General features: G+C 36.9%; 1 pseudogene; it reads right to left on the reverse strand.

Moving 5' to 3' along the window:
• Positions 1-727: 727 nt before the first annotated feature.
• LOC149779300 (uncharacterized) lies at positions 728-1,924 on the reverse strand (annotated as a pseudogene).
• Between the last annotated feature and the right edge of the window lie 10,755 nt (positions 1,925-12,679).

Below are 12,679 nucleotides of genomic sequence, written 5' to 3' on the forward strand. Positions count from 1 at the left end.
TGCGGGTCTTCGCCATTTGAAGATGTGGATTTAATAAGCTCGGAAGATTCTGATTATGGTGTAGAAGCGGCTGCCGGCACCCAAATTGATCCGTACCAGTTTAAACCCTATATTTCCAATACCGACGAATCCGAAGTTGCAGATGAAGATGACGAAGAAGAAAGACAAGATAGATTGACCGACAATTCATGGTAATTGTTTTCTGAATATGTATACGGCCTAAGTTAAGATAAATATATGTACTGTTCAACAGTCTCCTGTTCGTTTAGAAATGGATTTTTTTCTCACCTGTAATAAAGGATGTCCAAGTGTAGTGTATTTCATGGGTAAAGACGCATTTATAGAAGGATTTTCCTGACAGTATATTCTCCTTTCTTGTAGTTTGGATACACTATTTTATATATGGCTCTCCCATCCTTAGTGCACGCTTGCTCTCTTTAGCTGTTTTCATTACAATGCAATACAGCTGGCCAAAGCCTATTTCAGAGTAAATAAAAATGCAAAATACACTATATAATTCTATCAGAATACATATAATTTATTTTTATAGATACTTTATTTGCAAACATTCCTAAATTCTAAAAACTGTTATACAGTTTTACATTGTAGGATATCAAAAGATCAGATCTTGATATCTATGATTTAAAATGAAGATGAATATACTGGACTATAAATAAAACACTGAAACACCTGAATCAGTACTTTTTTGTGTGCAATAATTTAAGTTTTACCTTGAAAACATTCCATGATAGGAGAAACCAATCATCTTCAGTGCAAAATGATTGATCACAGAGTGGTATCCCTCCAATGCTGAAGTTTGTTGTCCAGATGACAGCATTGGTACACATTTTCTCATTTATCTGCTGGTCACAATCTCTTCAAGCTTTTCAAATACTTTAGATCCTATAAGTTATAAAATATATTCATCAAAGCTTGGTTTTATGCTATCTTGCATGAAATTTAAAGTGTGCACTAACAAAAATATATCTAAATTCAATAAATTACTAGACCAATACGGTTAGTGAAAGTCACATGCCTATATGACATGTACTCCATAAGACCATACGATACTTTTGCATACCAAATATCACTGATCAGTAAGAAATAGATCTACTAATTGAACAAACTTGATGGACCTAAACAACTGTTGCCAAGAATACAAGTATGGGTTTTTTAAAAGAAAAAGATTTCAACCATTTATATTACCTGGTTTAAACCACTTGTTTTGTCTCTCTCTTCCCTCCAAGGTACCATGTTCACGTGATACAAATAAATCACCATAGCCAGAATGCACATTACTGATATGGTTTATAACAGACTGCCACTTTTCCAGCATTAATTCTTCGTTTTTTTCAGGCGATGCTGCTGCAGTCCAATGCAGCTGGTTGACCAAACTCTTTACACATGGAATAATATCCGAACAGTCTTTTTCTTTTGATAAGGCAAAGAGTTTCTTTTTCAGTCCTGTATATAGAAACGGACATTAAGAGCAATATGAAAAGTTTTTTTTAAACAGTACCTTTTGCAAGTCAAATGGAACTTTTAAAAAATCCTTGTTTGACCAACTGATTGAACAAGATGTTATGAATCTCTAAAACTTCTACACTAACTTAAACCACCTACATTGGGTATGATTATGAGTGTCACACTAAAAACATTAACACTTACATTGACATTTATTTTACTCTGGTTCTTCTTTTCTTCATAAAGGCAAGTTAACAATGAATATCAATGCAAAAACATTTTGAATGTTATTTTTCTTACCTTTAGCAACATGGCAGACATCAAAACAATGTTGAGTGTCTGTCATATTTTCTCTCACCCATTTCAATATTTGGACATGTCTGTCTGTAATTAGGGATTTGATTGGGATCCCATGGTACTTAAAAAATTCTATACTCCTTACAAGACATTCCTTTTCCATGTGGCAGCTGTTCTTTACCTCATTACTCTGTATCATAATGTTGGCACAATATTAAATCATATATAATTTTAGATTTGACTTTGAGGTGTTTAATGCTGCACCCAACAATATTTCACTTACATCCTGTCAGACAGTTTTATTAGTAATTTTTAGGCATTTAATGCCACTTTTAACAATAATGTTCCTCATGTGCAGCAATAATCTGAAACAAAACGTACCTTATTTGAGAACATTTATGAGTCACTTATACTGATGGCTATTCACTGGCTTCCCAAACATAATTAATCATGATATGACTGAAAAATTGTTGAACATGACAACACCACCACCACTGAAAAAATCGTAACACAATATTGTAAAATTTCTACTCCATTTTGCTTTGTAGATTTTTGTTAATTGGGGATGGGAATAAACCTCATCATGTTTGTAAGTATCTATATGTAATCTGATGCACATATTAGTCCGACAATGAAATATATATGTAGGCCTTCTAAATCAACCAGCAGAAATATTTATATATTCACATGGTCAAACAAAGCTGAAGGCAACATGAAAATGTTGACAGTATTTATCAAATGTTTATATATCAGTTCTTGATTTATTACATATTTACTGCATTTGTTTTGGAAACTATAAAAGAACGTTCTACATAGGTACACATGGAAATGATATGGAGACTGATCTGTTGAATATCATAGATATAATAAGATGGTATTTGTCATTAAAAACCCAACCTTGCTGCTTCTCTCTTTGAATAGCCCCTTCTTATTTTCTTTGGCGGTGACACTTGACAAGTTACTTCCTCTGATGGTGACAACATTTCAAGCCTACACAGCTGATGCTTTGGTGTTGAAGGTTCTGATACCTTTGCAGTTACCTAGGCTTCTTTGTCCGTTTCCTTCACACAGTGGATAGGCAGGACAGCATCATCATTGAGTTTGAACTTCTTTGGTGCCCTACACATATGTTCCACCTCAAATCTATATTTAAATTGGAAGCATTCTGGTGTGAAATTTCAGAGAGCAGAAAACTCAGTCGGACCATCTCGGTTTGCTCTTTTGATTTTTACAAAATCTGTCCACCTGCGACGAAGTGATTGGTCTTTCTGGAAGGAATGCATGGAAAACCCATCAGCATTTGTATTCCCACAATTTGCTGCAACACACCTGACCCAGCTGCCCTTACTTGTACCTCCACGATCTCCTCTTGGCATGATTGTGATGATAAAAGTTTTCAAACTAACTAATATGGAACGGAACACGGACTTTGTTTATGTTTCGATAGAAACGGAAGTAATGTGTGTTCAAAATATCACGTCAGGCGATCTATTCACTCCGGAAATTACCGAGCGATAAAAATCGGTCCGATGTGTATTATTTTCGAAAACACACCTGAGCGTATGGAGAATTTTTCCATCGGGTTTGTTTATACCACTTCCAGATTTTATTTTCTATTCAAATAATATTGAATTTGATTTACTTTATCTACACTGGTATGTCACTTTAATATCGTGCTGGAAATATTGGAGCTCCTGATAAAGAGTTTACGTTATACGGCGCGAATAGAGCGACGATCCCTAGGGTTATCCACAGTACGACGAAAATATTGAATCAATATAAGGGTAACCTGATATAACCTCATTAAATCTTTGTGTCTCGTCACCTTTAGACTACTTATTGAGGTTGTCACTAAGACCCTTTGTAAACATTGAAGAGAGCACCCATAACTACCGCCTGAAATAGATTGCAGTATCGCAGTTCACTTGATCAGAGACTGAGCAGCGATGTTCTGTATGCAAAAAGTATTGGGTCTCTTTCAAAATTGACGACGGTATGGTGGCCGAGTCCAGATCTATAAGACTCACGGTACTAATTCAGTTCCCGTAGGAAACCTATGTTAACACTATGATATTAAAACTTTAATAACTTAAAATTTCTGAGTGCTCATGATCAAACCTATGTTTATCAGTATTGATGAAACCTGGATGTCAGCTTCTCTGTAGAGGAAAGAATATGAGTCGCAGCATTTTCTGGATTTGCATGTGTTTGAAACATGTGCTTTCAATTCCGCACCAAAGAGTAAGGTGCTAATTTTAGTAATGAGTGTTCCAAACTTAAGACTATTAAAGGACTGAAATTCCATCAATAAAACAATGTCTCTATTTTTTTCATTTACAGCTAGCATAAGCTCTCAAAAGATTCTTTTTCTTTAAACATCACTTACATTATTAACCAATCCTGATTAGCCAAACCCATATATACTTTATTTTATGTTCACTCATTTCAGGCTGGTTCCCATTTTTCCATATCATTAGTACCGTGTGTCCTATATCCACCCTTGATTTTCTTGACAGCCCTAGGAACAGTAGTTCAGTACATAAGTAAGCAACGTGCATAGTTCTGCTTGTCAAAGATTACATTAGTGAATATTAAAGTATGTTGCAAGTTCATGTTCACCTAAAGAGCAATGGTGCAATTTTGGCAATATTTAAATTTTGGAGCATTTGTTAAGGAAATCAAATTAAAAATATTAAAATAAAGCTGTCTAATAAGAGTCATCATTTTTAATATCACCATTTATCACTCTTCAATTTAATACTAATATATATTACCAGCCTTGTCATATTATGTATTTAATGAGTAAAAGGTCAAGGTGACATCTATATGTACATGTATTATTACAGAAAAAGATATTTGAATGGAAAAATTACCTACAATTCCTCCCAGAAGACATATAATTTAAAACTAAAGTAGGTAGACATAAGCCCATTAAAATGCAAAATATGAAGTTTCAAAAGATTCACTGAAACAAATTAGTGGGATGCAAATTCATGAGAGGTCATCACCATACTGCACGGTGGAAAACACGTAAGTGCTCATATCTGAAGCATTATGTTTCAAAACACAACTAGGAAATATCTTATTGCTTACTATAATTACTCTATAAATGGTACACTGTATAACTTTTATATACGTATTGCTTAGAAAGTGCAAAACACTCCACCTAACATGGTCAAATCTACACACTGTTCCCCCTTCCCCTCCTTGGCAACAGTTGATATATCTGAATATGTGTTTAATATTACCTTGAAAGTTACTATGTGGTTTACAAAAGGTATTAATTTTGCTCGTTATCCACGACTAGAACCATATGATTGCATTTATAGTAAAGTTAATGACACTTGCATATGTGGAGTCACTGTGTATTGCTGTGGCTGGATACAGGACTCAACGGTGCTAATTCAGTTCCCATAGTAAACCTATGACAACACCATGATATTAAAAATTCAACAACATTTCTGGGTGCTCGTGATCAAACCTATATTTATCATTATAGATGAAACCTGGATGCCAGCTTCTGTGTAGAGGAAAGGATGTGAGCCGCAGCATTTTCTGGACCTGCATGTGTTTGAAACATGTGTTTTCAATTCTGTATCAAAGAGTCAGGTGCTAATTTTGGCAATATGTGTTCAAATTCAAGACTATTAAAGAACTGAAATTTCATCAATAAAACAATGTCTCTAGTTTTGTCTCACTTACAACTAGGATAAGCTCTCAAAAGTTTCTTTTTCCTAAAACATCACTTACATTATTAACCAATCCTGACAAGCCAAACCAATATATAATCTCATTTATGTTCACCAATTTCAGGGTGGTTCCCATTTGTCCATATAATTAGTACCGTGTGTCCTATAGTCATATGCGTGGGGATAAAAAGGGGTGGGTGTTATTTCTTACAACCCTAGCATCTGCTCCTCTCGGTATCCCCGTGGAAGGCGTGTCACTCGTATGCGGTTCTTCTCGATGGCTGGGCAATTCATCGTCCGGCGTCACAGCGTGAAGACTTAAAACCACGATCGGATTGGAATTCCTCGCTGAAGGTAAACTGAACTCTATCACAGACTTATTCTAGTGAACCCTTCGCGATGCCAACCTGTCTGAGGATGAGTTAACTACTTAAGACATTTACGAAAATGACCGAAAAAGCATAGTTTTGGTTTCTGGTCACCACAATCATCACCTTGTTATTTTTAATTATAGATAAATCTTTTTTTTAGCCTGAATACATGAGCAATGAGTTTTAGGGTGAATGTTTTCCCATTTGTCTAACTTCACAGCGTTATTGTACACATCATCACGTGTTATTATAAAACAATTTTGTATCATCTCAACAGATTCACTTTTCAACAATTGCACTTTCCCTCCAAACGTTTTTGAGATAGTGCTTTATGGCATAATTCTCTACAATTGTCCGATTTGCTACACCCTTATTATGAGAAATATTTCCTGGTTTGAAATGAAAGCGTCTCTTTGGTTTCCCCTTACGTGTATCATTTTTGACAATGTAATATGACTTTAGATTATGATTTTAGTCTTAAAGTGTAGTTTGCATTGTTATATTTTTCGTCGCATCAATTGTAGTTAGTATGATTTTACAGTCTTACGGTCTGACCAGTTGAACTTTTGACCGTCAGCTGCAGACCACTACAGACATAATTTTCTCACGTGACAAGTGATACAAAGAAAAAAGAACTTCTCAGCTACAATAAACAATTCAATTTACGATTTAAGGAAATAAAATCTTTGATTAAGAAATTAAGAACAGTGTAGGCATCCACAGTATGATCATTGCACCTATAATTGATTTTAAAGGGGTGGGGGAATAATTGGAAACCTCTTGTTACGTAATACCCAATAGTGCATATTTCATGCTTGTACATGCGTATGGCAGACACACGTGAAATGAAAAGCATAAAACAATCGATTAAAATTCTTGCATTTATTCAGTTATTAATTTCTATACAGTATGAAAATGGTCAACATTTCTTGAAATGACATTCATTCTTATCATCCTTTTGTCCAAATTAATGTAATGCAAAGATGGTAGCTACTGTTTGAAATACACAAAAATGAAGAAAAAAAAGGTTGTACGTTATAGGTATCAGACTTATAGGTTACTGAATTTGCATGGGAAAATATGAACGATTTTTGTTCTGATGGGTACTGCACGACCTGTGGGAGTGAGGTAACCATTCGAGAAAACGAGTTCATATTTTCGTATACATGTGCAGTAACCTTTTAATTAAATTATCATTTTCTTATTCTACCTAAGGCGTAATTATATAAAAATAAAAAGTAGTTGAATTTATGCTTTATTCCAAAATAAATACACAGTCGCAGATTCGTCAATACACAACAAGAATATGAATGGCCACGAACTCCGCCCAGCGAGATTTGAACGCAGTCGCGGTCGACACTACTTTAAGAAATAATTGTCCTTTTGGTCTCCTTAAAATTGAAATTTTGAGTAATAGTGATTATGGATTGGATTTAGCTGTGTCAATTCCACGTGAAGTGCGTGTGATTTGAGCAGATAGGGGCGCATCTTGACTCAGCAGCCTGAGTGTTTCTGTTCTGTCATTGAATGTTTGAAATCATTGTGGGAGGAAATAAAAACTCTTTCAAAAAGACTCTATGGAATATCATGTTATTTTCATTTTGTGTGCAGTAAAGAGAATGTTATTGCACTTGGAATGTAGTCGAAATTACAGTAAAATTTCAAAATGTGTAATCTCGCTTTAGAACCCATGACATAGCTCATGTAATTAGGGTTTGTAGATCTAAAAAAACACATTTTGAAGAAATTCTAAATGCAAACAAAATAAGTATATTGTTTGCCATTCTTATTACCAGCTAAAGGAGACGTGTTTGTGCCTGATCACTTGCGTGCTTCTTGTTGGGACCCAACTATGTTATGACCTGTATAACTTATATCGCTAGCCTAAATCCGAAACATTGTATTAATAAAGTTAACGCTTAAAATTGCAAAAACTGCTGGTGTGTGGCAATCCACTCAACCAGCGGAAATAAGAATTCTTCGTCTTGGCTTATTAGTTTTGAAGCCCTTACTTTAAAATAATACTTCCGTTGAATTTTCCCCACGCATTTAGTACTTTCACTTATACATTGGTACGTATCTGATAGACATGCGATAACCCGTTCACTCGGTATGCTTTACTATGCTATTTTTTATATACCCCAAAGAGTACTGGCCATAATCTGAACCTTTCCATTAACGAAAATTTACGAACATTTCTATGGAATAACTGTTAAATGATCAGAATGGTATTTACAATACTGCGTTTCTAACGTTTGTTATGGACATTGAGACTATCACGTTCATTCATTTGCTTGTTTGAATGTTTTATTTGTTTATTGGTAAACTCGTCCACATTGTTCACTTTATCATCTTTACTTTCAAATAGATGAAACAGCTGTTTTAGTTCATCCACAAAGAAATCTAATGAACTGACACCTAAAGTCTACTACATGAGTAATTTTAGGAATACGTATCGTGCACGTGCGTGAAATATCAAGGTATTCAGTTTCGTAGATTATCGCACGATTCTGACAATCTAAAGTTAACTGAGAAACAAGGAGTATATAATAATAATAATAATAATAACAATAATGTTAGAGTCAAAGAATGAGTCTGCGGGTGGTGGAATAGAGTACTAAATATTCGGAGATGCACCCATTGGCTAGTAAATGGGTTTATGTTCCTTCCATTATACATTTCACAAACTTCAAACTGTATAGTATAGTTGACGACAAAAGTTATTTATATCATGCATTTAATTTCCCTTTGCTAAACATGGGCTCTTGGCGAAAGACTGTCATCTTAGCTGCAGACGCTAAGAGGTCTCAATGTCTAACAACATGAGGCCCAAGAAAAATACACATATTTTCTGGGCAAACAAAATTCTCTAAATAATAAATTAAAGCATGTGTGATTGTTATACCAAAAAAATTCAATAAGTATTTTTAGTTAATTATATGTTTAGCATATGTTATATTGCAGATGAAGAAGTTCTCGAGAAAAGTAAATAAATAAATAAATAAATAAATAAATCTGGTTCTCTCTATTTTTCTAGGTATCAAGCCCTTTAAAGTCTGGGCTTAAATTATCTTTCATGATATATTTGTAAGAATGAATGTGTCCGGTTTTTCGGCAGGGCAAGTTTACGGTATTTCATGGCTAATACTTCTCGGCTCGGCAGTAGTGAAGGGGGACACTTTACGGACAATGGGAATTAGCATTAAAAACACCCTTGGGACACTTTACGGACAATGGAAATTTAACATGGAGAAAAATCGTGGGACACTTTACGGACAAGGGGAATTAACATGGGAATAAATCGTGGGACACTTTACGGACAAGGGAATTTAACATGGGAATAAATCGTGGGATACTATACGTACAAGGGAAATTTAACATGGGATTTTTTTTTTTTTTTAAAAGTTTTTTTTAAAATTTAAATTTAAATTTAAATTTAAAAAAGGGGTAGGCAATTCAAAAGACTATCTCTTTTCGAGAAATATGGCTGGCCCTGAAAAGGGCCTTTGGGTTTTATGTTAATGTATTCATTAACATAAATGGCACCGCATTGGTCTTCTTCTTGTCCTTAGGCTGCGTCTTACTGTTGGTCCGTACATCAGCACTCTTTTCAGGCATCCTTGTCTTTCGACGTAGATCCTACGTATCCACAGGCTGGTGTTTGTCCTGTGGACAACGGTCCACTTCGATCGGACATACATGAGCAAGTCTGTCCGAAACATCATGGAAGACACAAGGGTGGATGACTCAACTGTAGTCCACATCTTGAAGCGACGAGAACAGGTGAATCAATGCATTGAACGGCGCTTATTTATAGGCGGAGGAAGGATTGAAACGGATTGAGTTCATTTACCAATCCGAACACGCGTTACAGAATTCAGTCAGCTCGCATCCAATCCGAAGAGAGCAGTCTGTGACGTCACGTAGTCAATATAGATTCGCTAGCGCTTGTGTGCAGTCAGTCTATGCGACAGTGATTCAACATGACGGAAACTCAGAAAACGGTCCATTGGGGTGCACCAGCAGGGGAGACTGCCCAAGGGAACTCGGACTTACTTTCAGAAGAGGTGAATTGGGATTTTGTGGATTTTCTCTCCTCGCAAGAATTTGTTCCGGAACCTTCGTTACTTTCTTCATTACCGCAAGTGGAGAATTTTAGACAGAGACAGAAAGAAGAATTGGAGAAATTTATACAACGACAAAAGGAAGCGGAACAGGCTTTTCTCCTACAGCAACAGCAACAAGAAGAAGAAGAGGTAAGAAAAAAACAACAGCAAGAAGAAGTAGCAGCAAAGAAACAAGAGGGTGAAAATCAAACGGTCACGGTACTGTTGGACATTTTAGCGGAGTTAAGAAGTCTGAAACAAATGTATCAGACTTCTTTATCACGACCGAAGAGAATACGACCTTCCCGAGCCAAACATGTCAACCCTGTGACTAAGCCTACCGTACCACCCTTAGTGATTTCAACCCAATCATCATCAACATTACGCAGTCCAGAAGTAGGCCTTGGCCGTGGCAAAGGCTTAAGGCAGTTAAAATTGATTGCTTAAACTCACCCCTACACCATGAAGAAAAAAGGCCCTTTTCAGGGCCACCCACATTTCTCGAAAAGAAATACAATTTCAATTTGCCAATAACTCAAAAAAAACTCACCCATGTTACCCTTATAGTACGTGTCTGTGTATGAGTGCGTGAGTGTAGCTTCTTATTTTAAAATCACAACTCAAAGACACTTACCTTATATCATTCATTTATTCTTTTCTCCATTTTTTTACAATCCAATTCACAATTTATAACACAACACTTTAATAATAAGTTCATTGATTTCTTCTTTTCTCCTTGTTTAGTCTCTCTGTTTTTTGAATTTCTTCACCGTCACACTCTTTTCCTCTTCTTCCTCCTCGCTTTCTTCCCTTCTTCTTTTTTTCTCCTGTTTCTTTTTCTTCACCTGTCTTCTTTCTTCCTCAGAAGAATCCCTCTCTTCCTCTGAAGAATCCCTCTCTTCTTCTGAAGAATTCCTCTTTTCTTCTGACTCCTCTTGTTTCTTTTTTGGGCAATCTGGAGACCAATGTCCTTTTTCTTGACAATAATAACAGGTATCTTCACTTTTGTCTCTTTTAGTCCCTGTTTTTTTTCTTTTTTGACGGTCTGGACACTCTGAAGACCAATGCCCTTTCTTCTGACAGATATAGCAAGTATCTTGACTTTTATCTCTAAAGGAAGGAGAGTAGTCCGTAGGCTGGTCTGAAGAGAATTTTCTAATGACCCCTCGCAAAGCTCTGACGAAACGTTCCATCTGGTCAGTCTCTTCCATCGTTGTGCTCGGCTTGAGAGTGAAATGAATAGTGAAAGGACAAGACACACACCCTTTTATATACGCTGGTCTGCCAGGACTATAAAGTAGTTTATGGTGTTTGAACTTGAGTCATTTGACTTTTTGCTTTCAAGATGAAACGATCCCATTCATTCGAGAAGAAAGAAGAAGAAGAAAGTAAGAGGCAGAAACGTGATCTATCGCCTCGTACCAGGGCTGAAATCTTGGCACAAATTCATGCCAGTGATTTTGAAGAGGACATGAGTGAACCAGAATCCAAACCCTCTAAACCAAGTTCACCACCCTTTGTCAACCCTGAAAAGTACTATTCCATTCGAGAGACGGAAAAGCGCTCCTCTAGAAAATTTAGAACCACGGCTTACAAATACACGGTGAAGTTTAAAGATTTCAAGGCTGAAGTGCCGTTAGAGAAAGCAGAAGTGTTCATCACTGAGGTGTGGGATTCTTTGCTCACTGCACTCAAGCGACAATGTCAACCCAAAGAAGACGATCGTTTGAGACTTTCCATACAACACGACGGTTTGAAATCCCCTGTTTGGATCGAGTTTAGCACCCCTGCAGAATTGACTGCTTCCAAAGTCATGGACAAGATTCAACACGTACAACAATCTAATGATCAGTTTGACATCACCGATGGTAAAGCCACACTGGACATGACCCACGTCTCTCCTCCTCAAGGGACAGGACGCAAAAAGATGTTATTGGTGGACGACCTTCGCAACACCAAAAAGAGTCTCGTCCGAATTAACAACTCTCATGACCAGATGTGTTTAGCCCGTGCCATCGTGGTGGGACGAACCTATGCCGACAAGAACGACACGGTAGAATGGAAAAGAACCTGGGACACTATTCAACGTTCCCATCGAGCCAAGCAACTAAACGAAGCAGAACTCCTGTTGCAACAAGCTGGCCTGTCCAAAGACACACCCTGTGGCATTCCTGAGATGCAAAAATTGCAAGATGCCCTAGCTCCACGCTACACCTTGAAAGTGCACCCTCAAGAAGTGCGCGGACCTCTGTTGTTTCGAGGCCAAGACTTTAAGGACGGAAAATACATTCATGTCTATTATCACGATGAACATTTCGATACCATTACCAGTATCACCGGATTCCTGAAATACGGTTATTACTGTGAGAAATGTGACCATGGTTATAACAATCGAGAGCAACACAAGCATTGTGGATCGAAATGCACAGGATGTTTGGCCTCTTCACCCTGTCTGAGCGAAGAACCAGTGCCTTGTTCCACTTGTCTGCGCACGTTTGTCAGCCCTACCTGTTACCAACAACATCTGAAAACGCAAGGTTCACAGAAGAAATGCGCTTGTCAACTGCTGAGATTGTGCTCTACGTGTGAACAAGTCATACGTACCAATAATACCAAGGCACACGTATGTCGAGGAAAGAAAAAATGTCACATTTGTCACCACATCGTGGACTTGGAACACCAATGTTACGTGCAAAAATACCAACCCCCACCAGAGAAAGAGGACGGTCACAAGAAGAAAGGCAATTTCATC

Source organism: Sinohyriopsis cumingii, chromosome 17, assembly GCF_028554795.1.
Source record: "Sinohyriopsis cumingii isolate HCF-2022 chromosome 17, ASM2855479v2, whole genome shotgun sequence".
NCBI lineage: Eukaryota > Metazoa > Mollusca > Bivalvia > Unionida > Unionidae > Sinohyriopsis > Sinohyriopsis cumingii.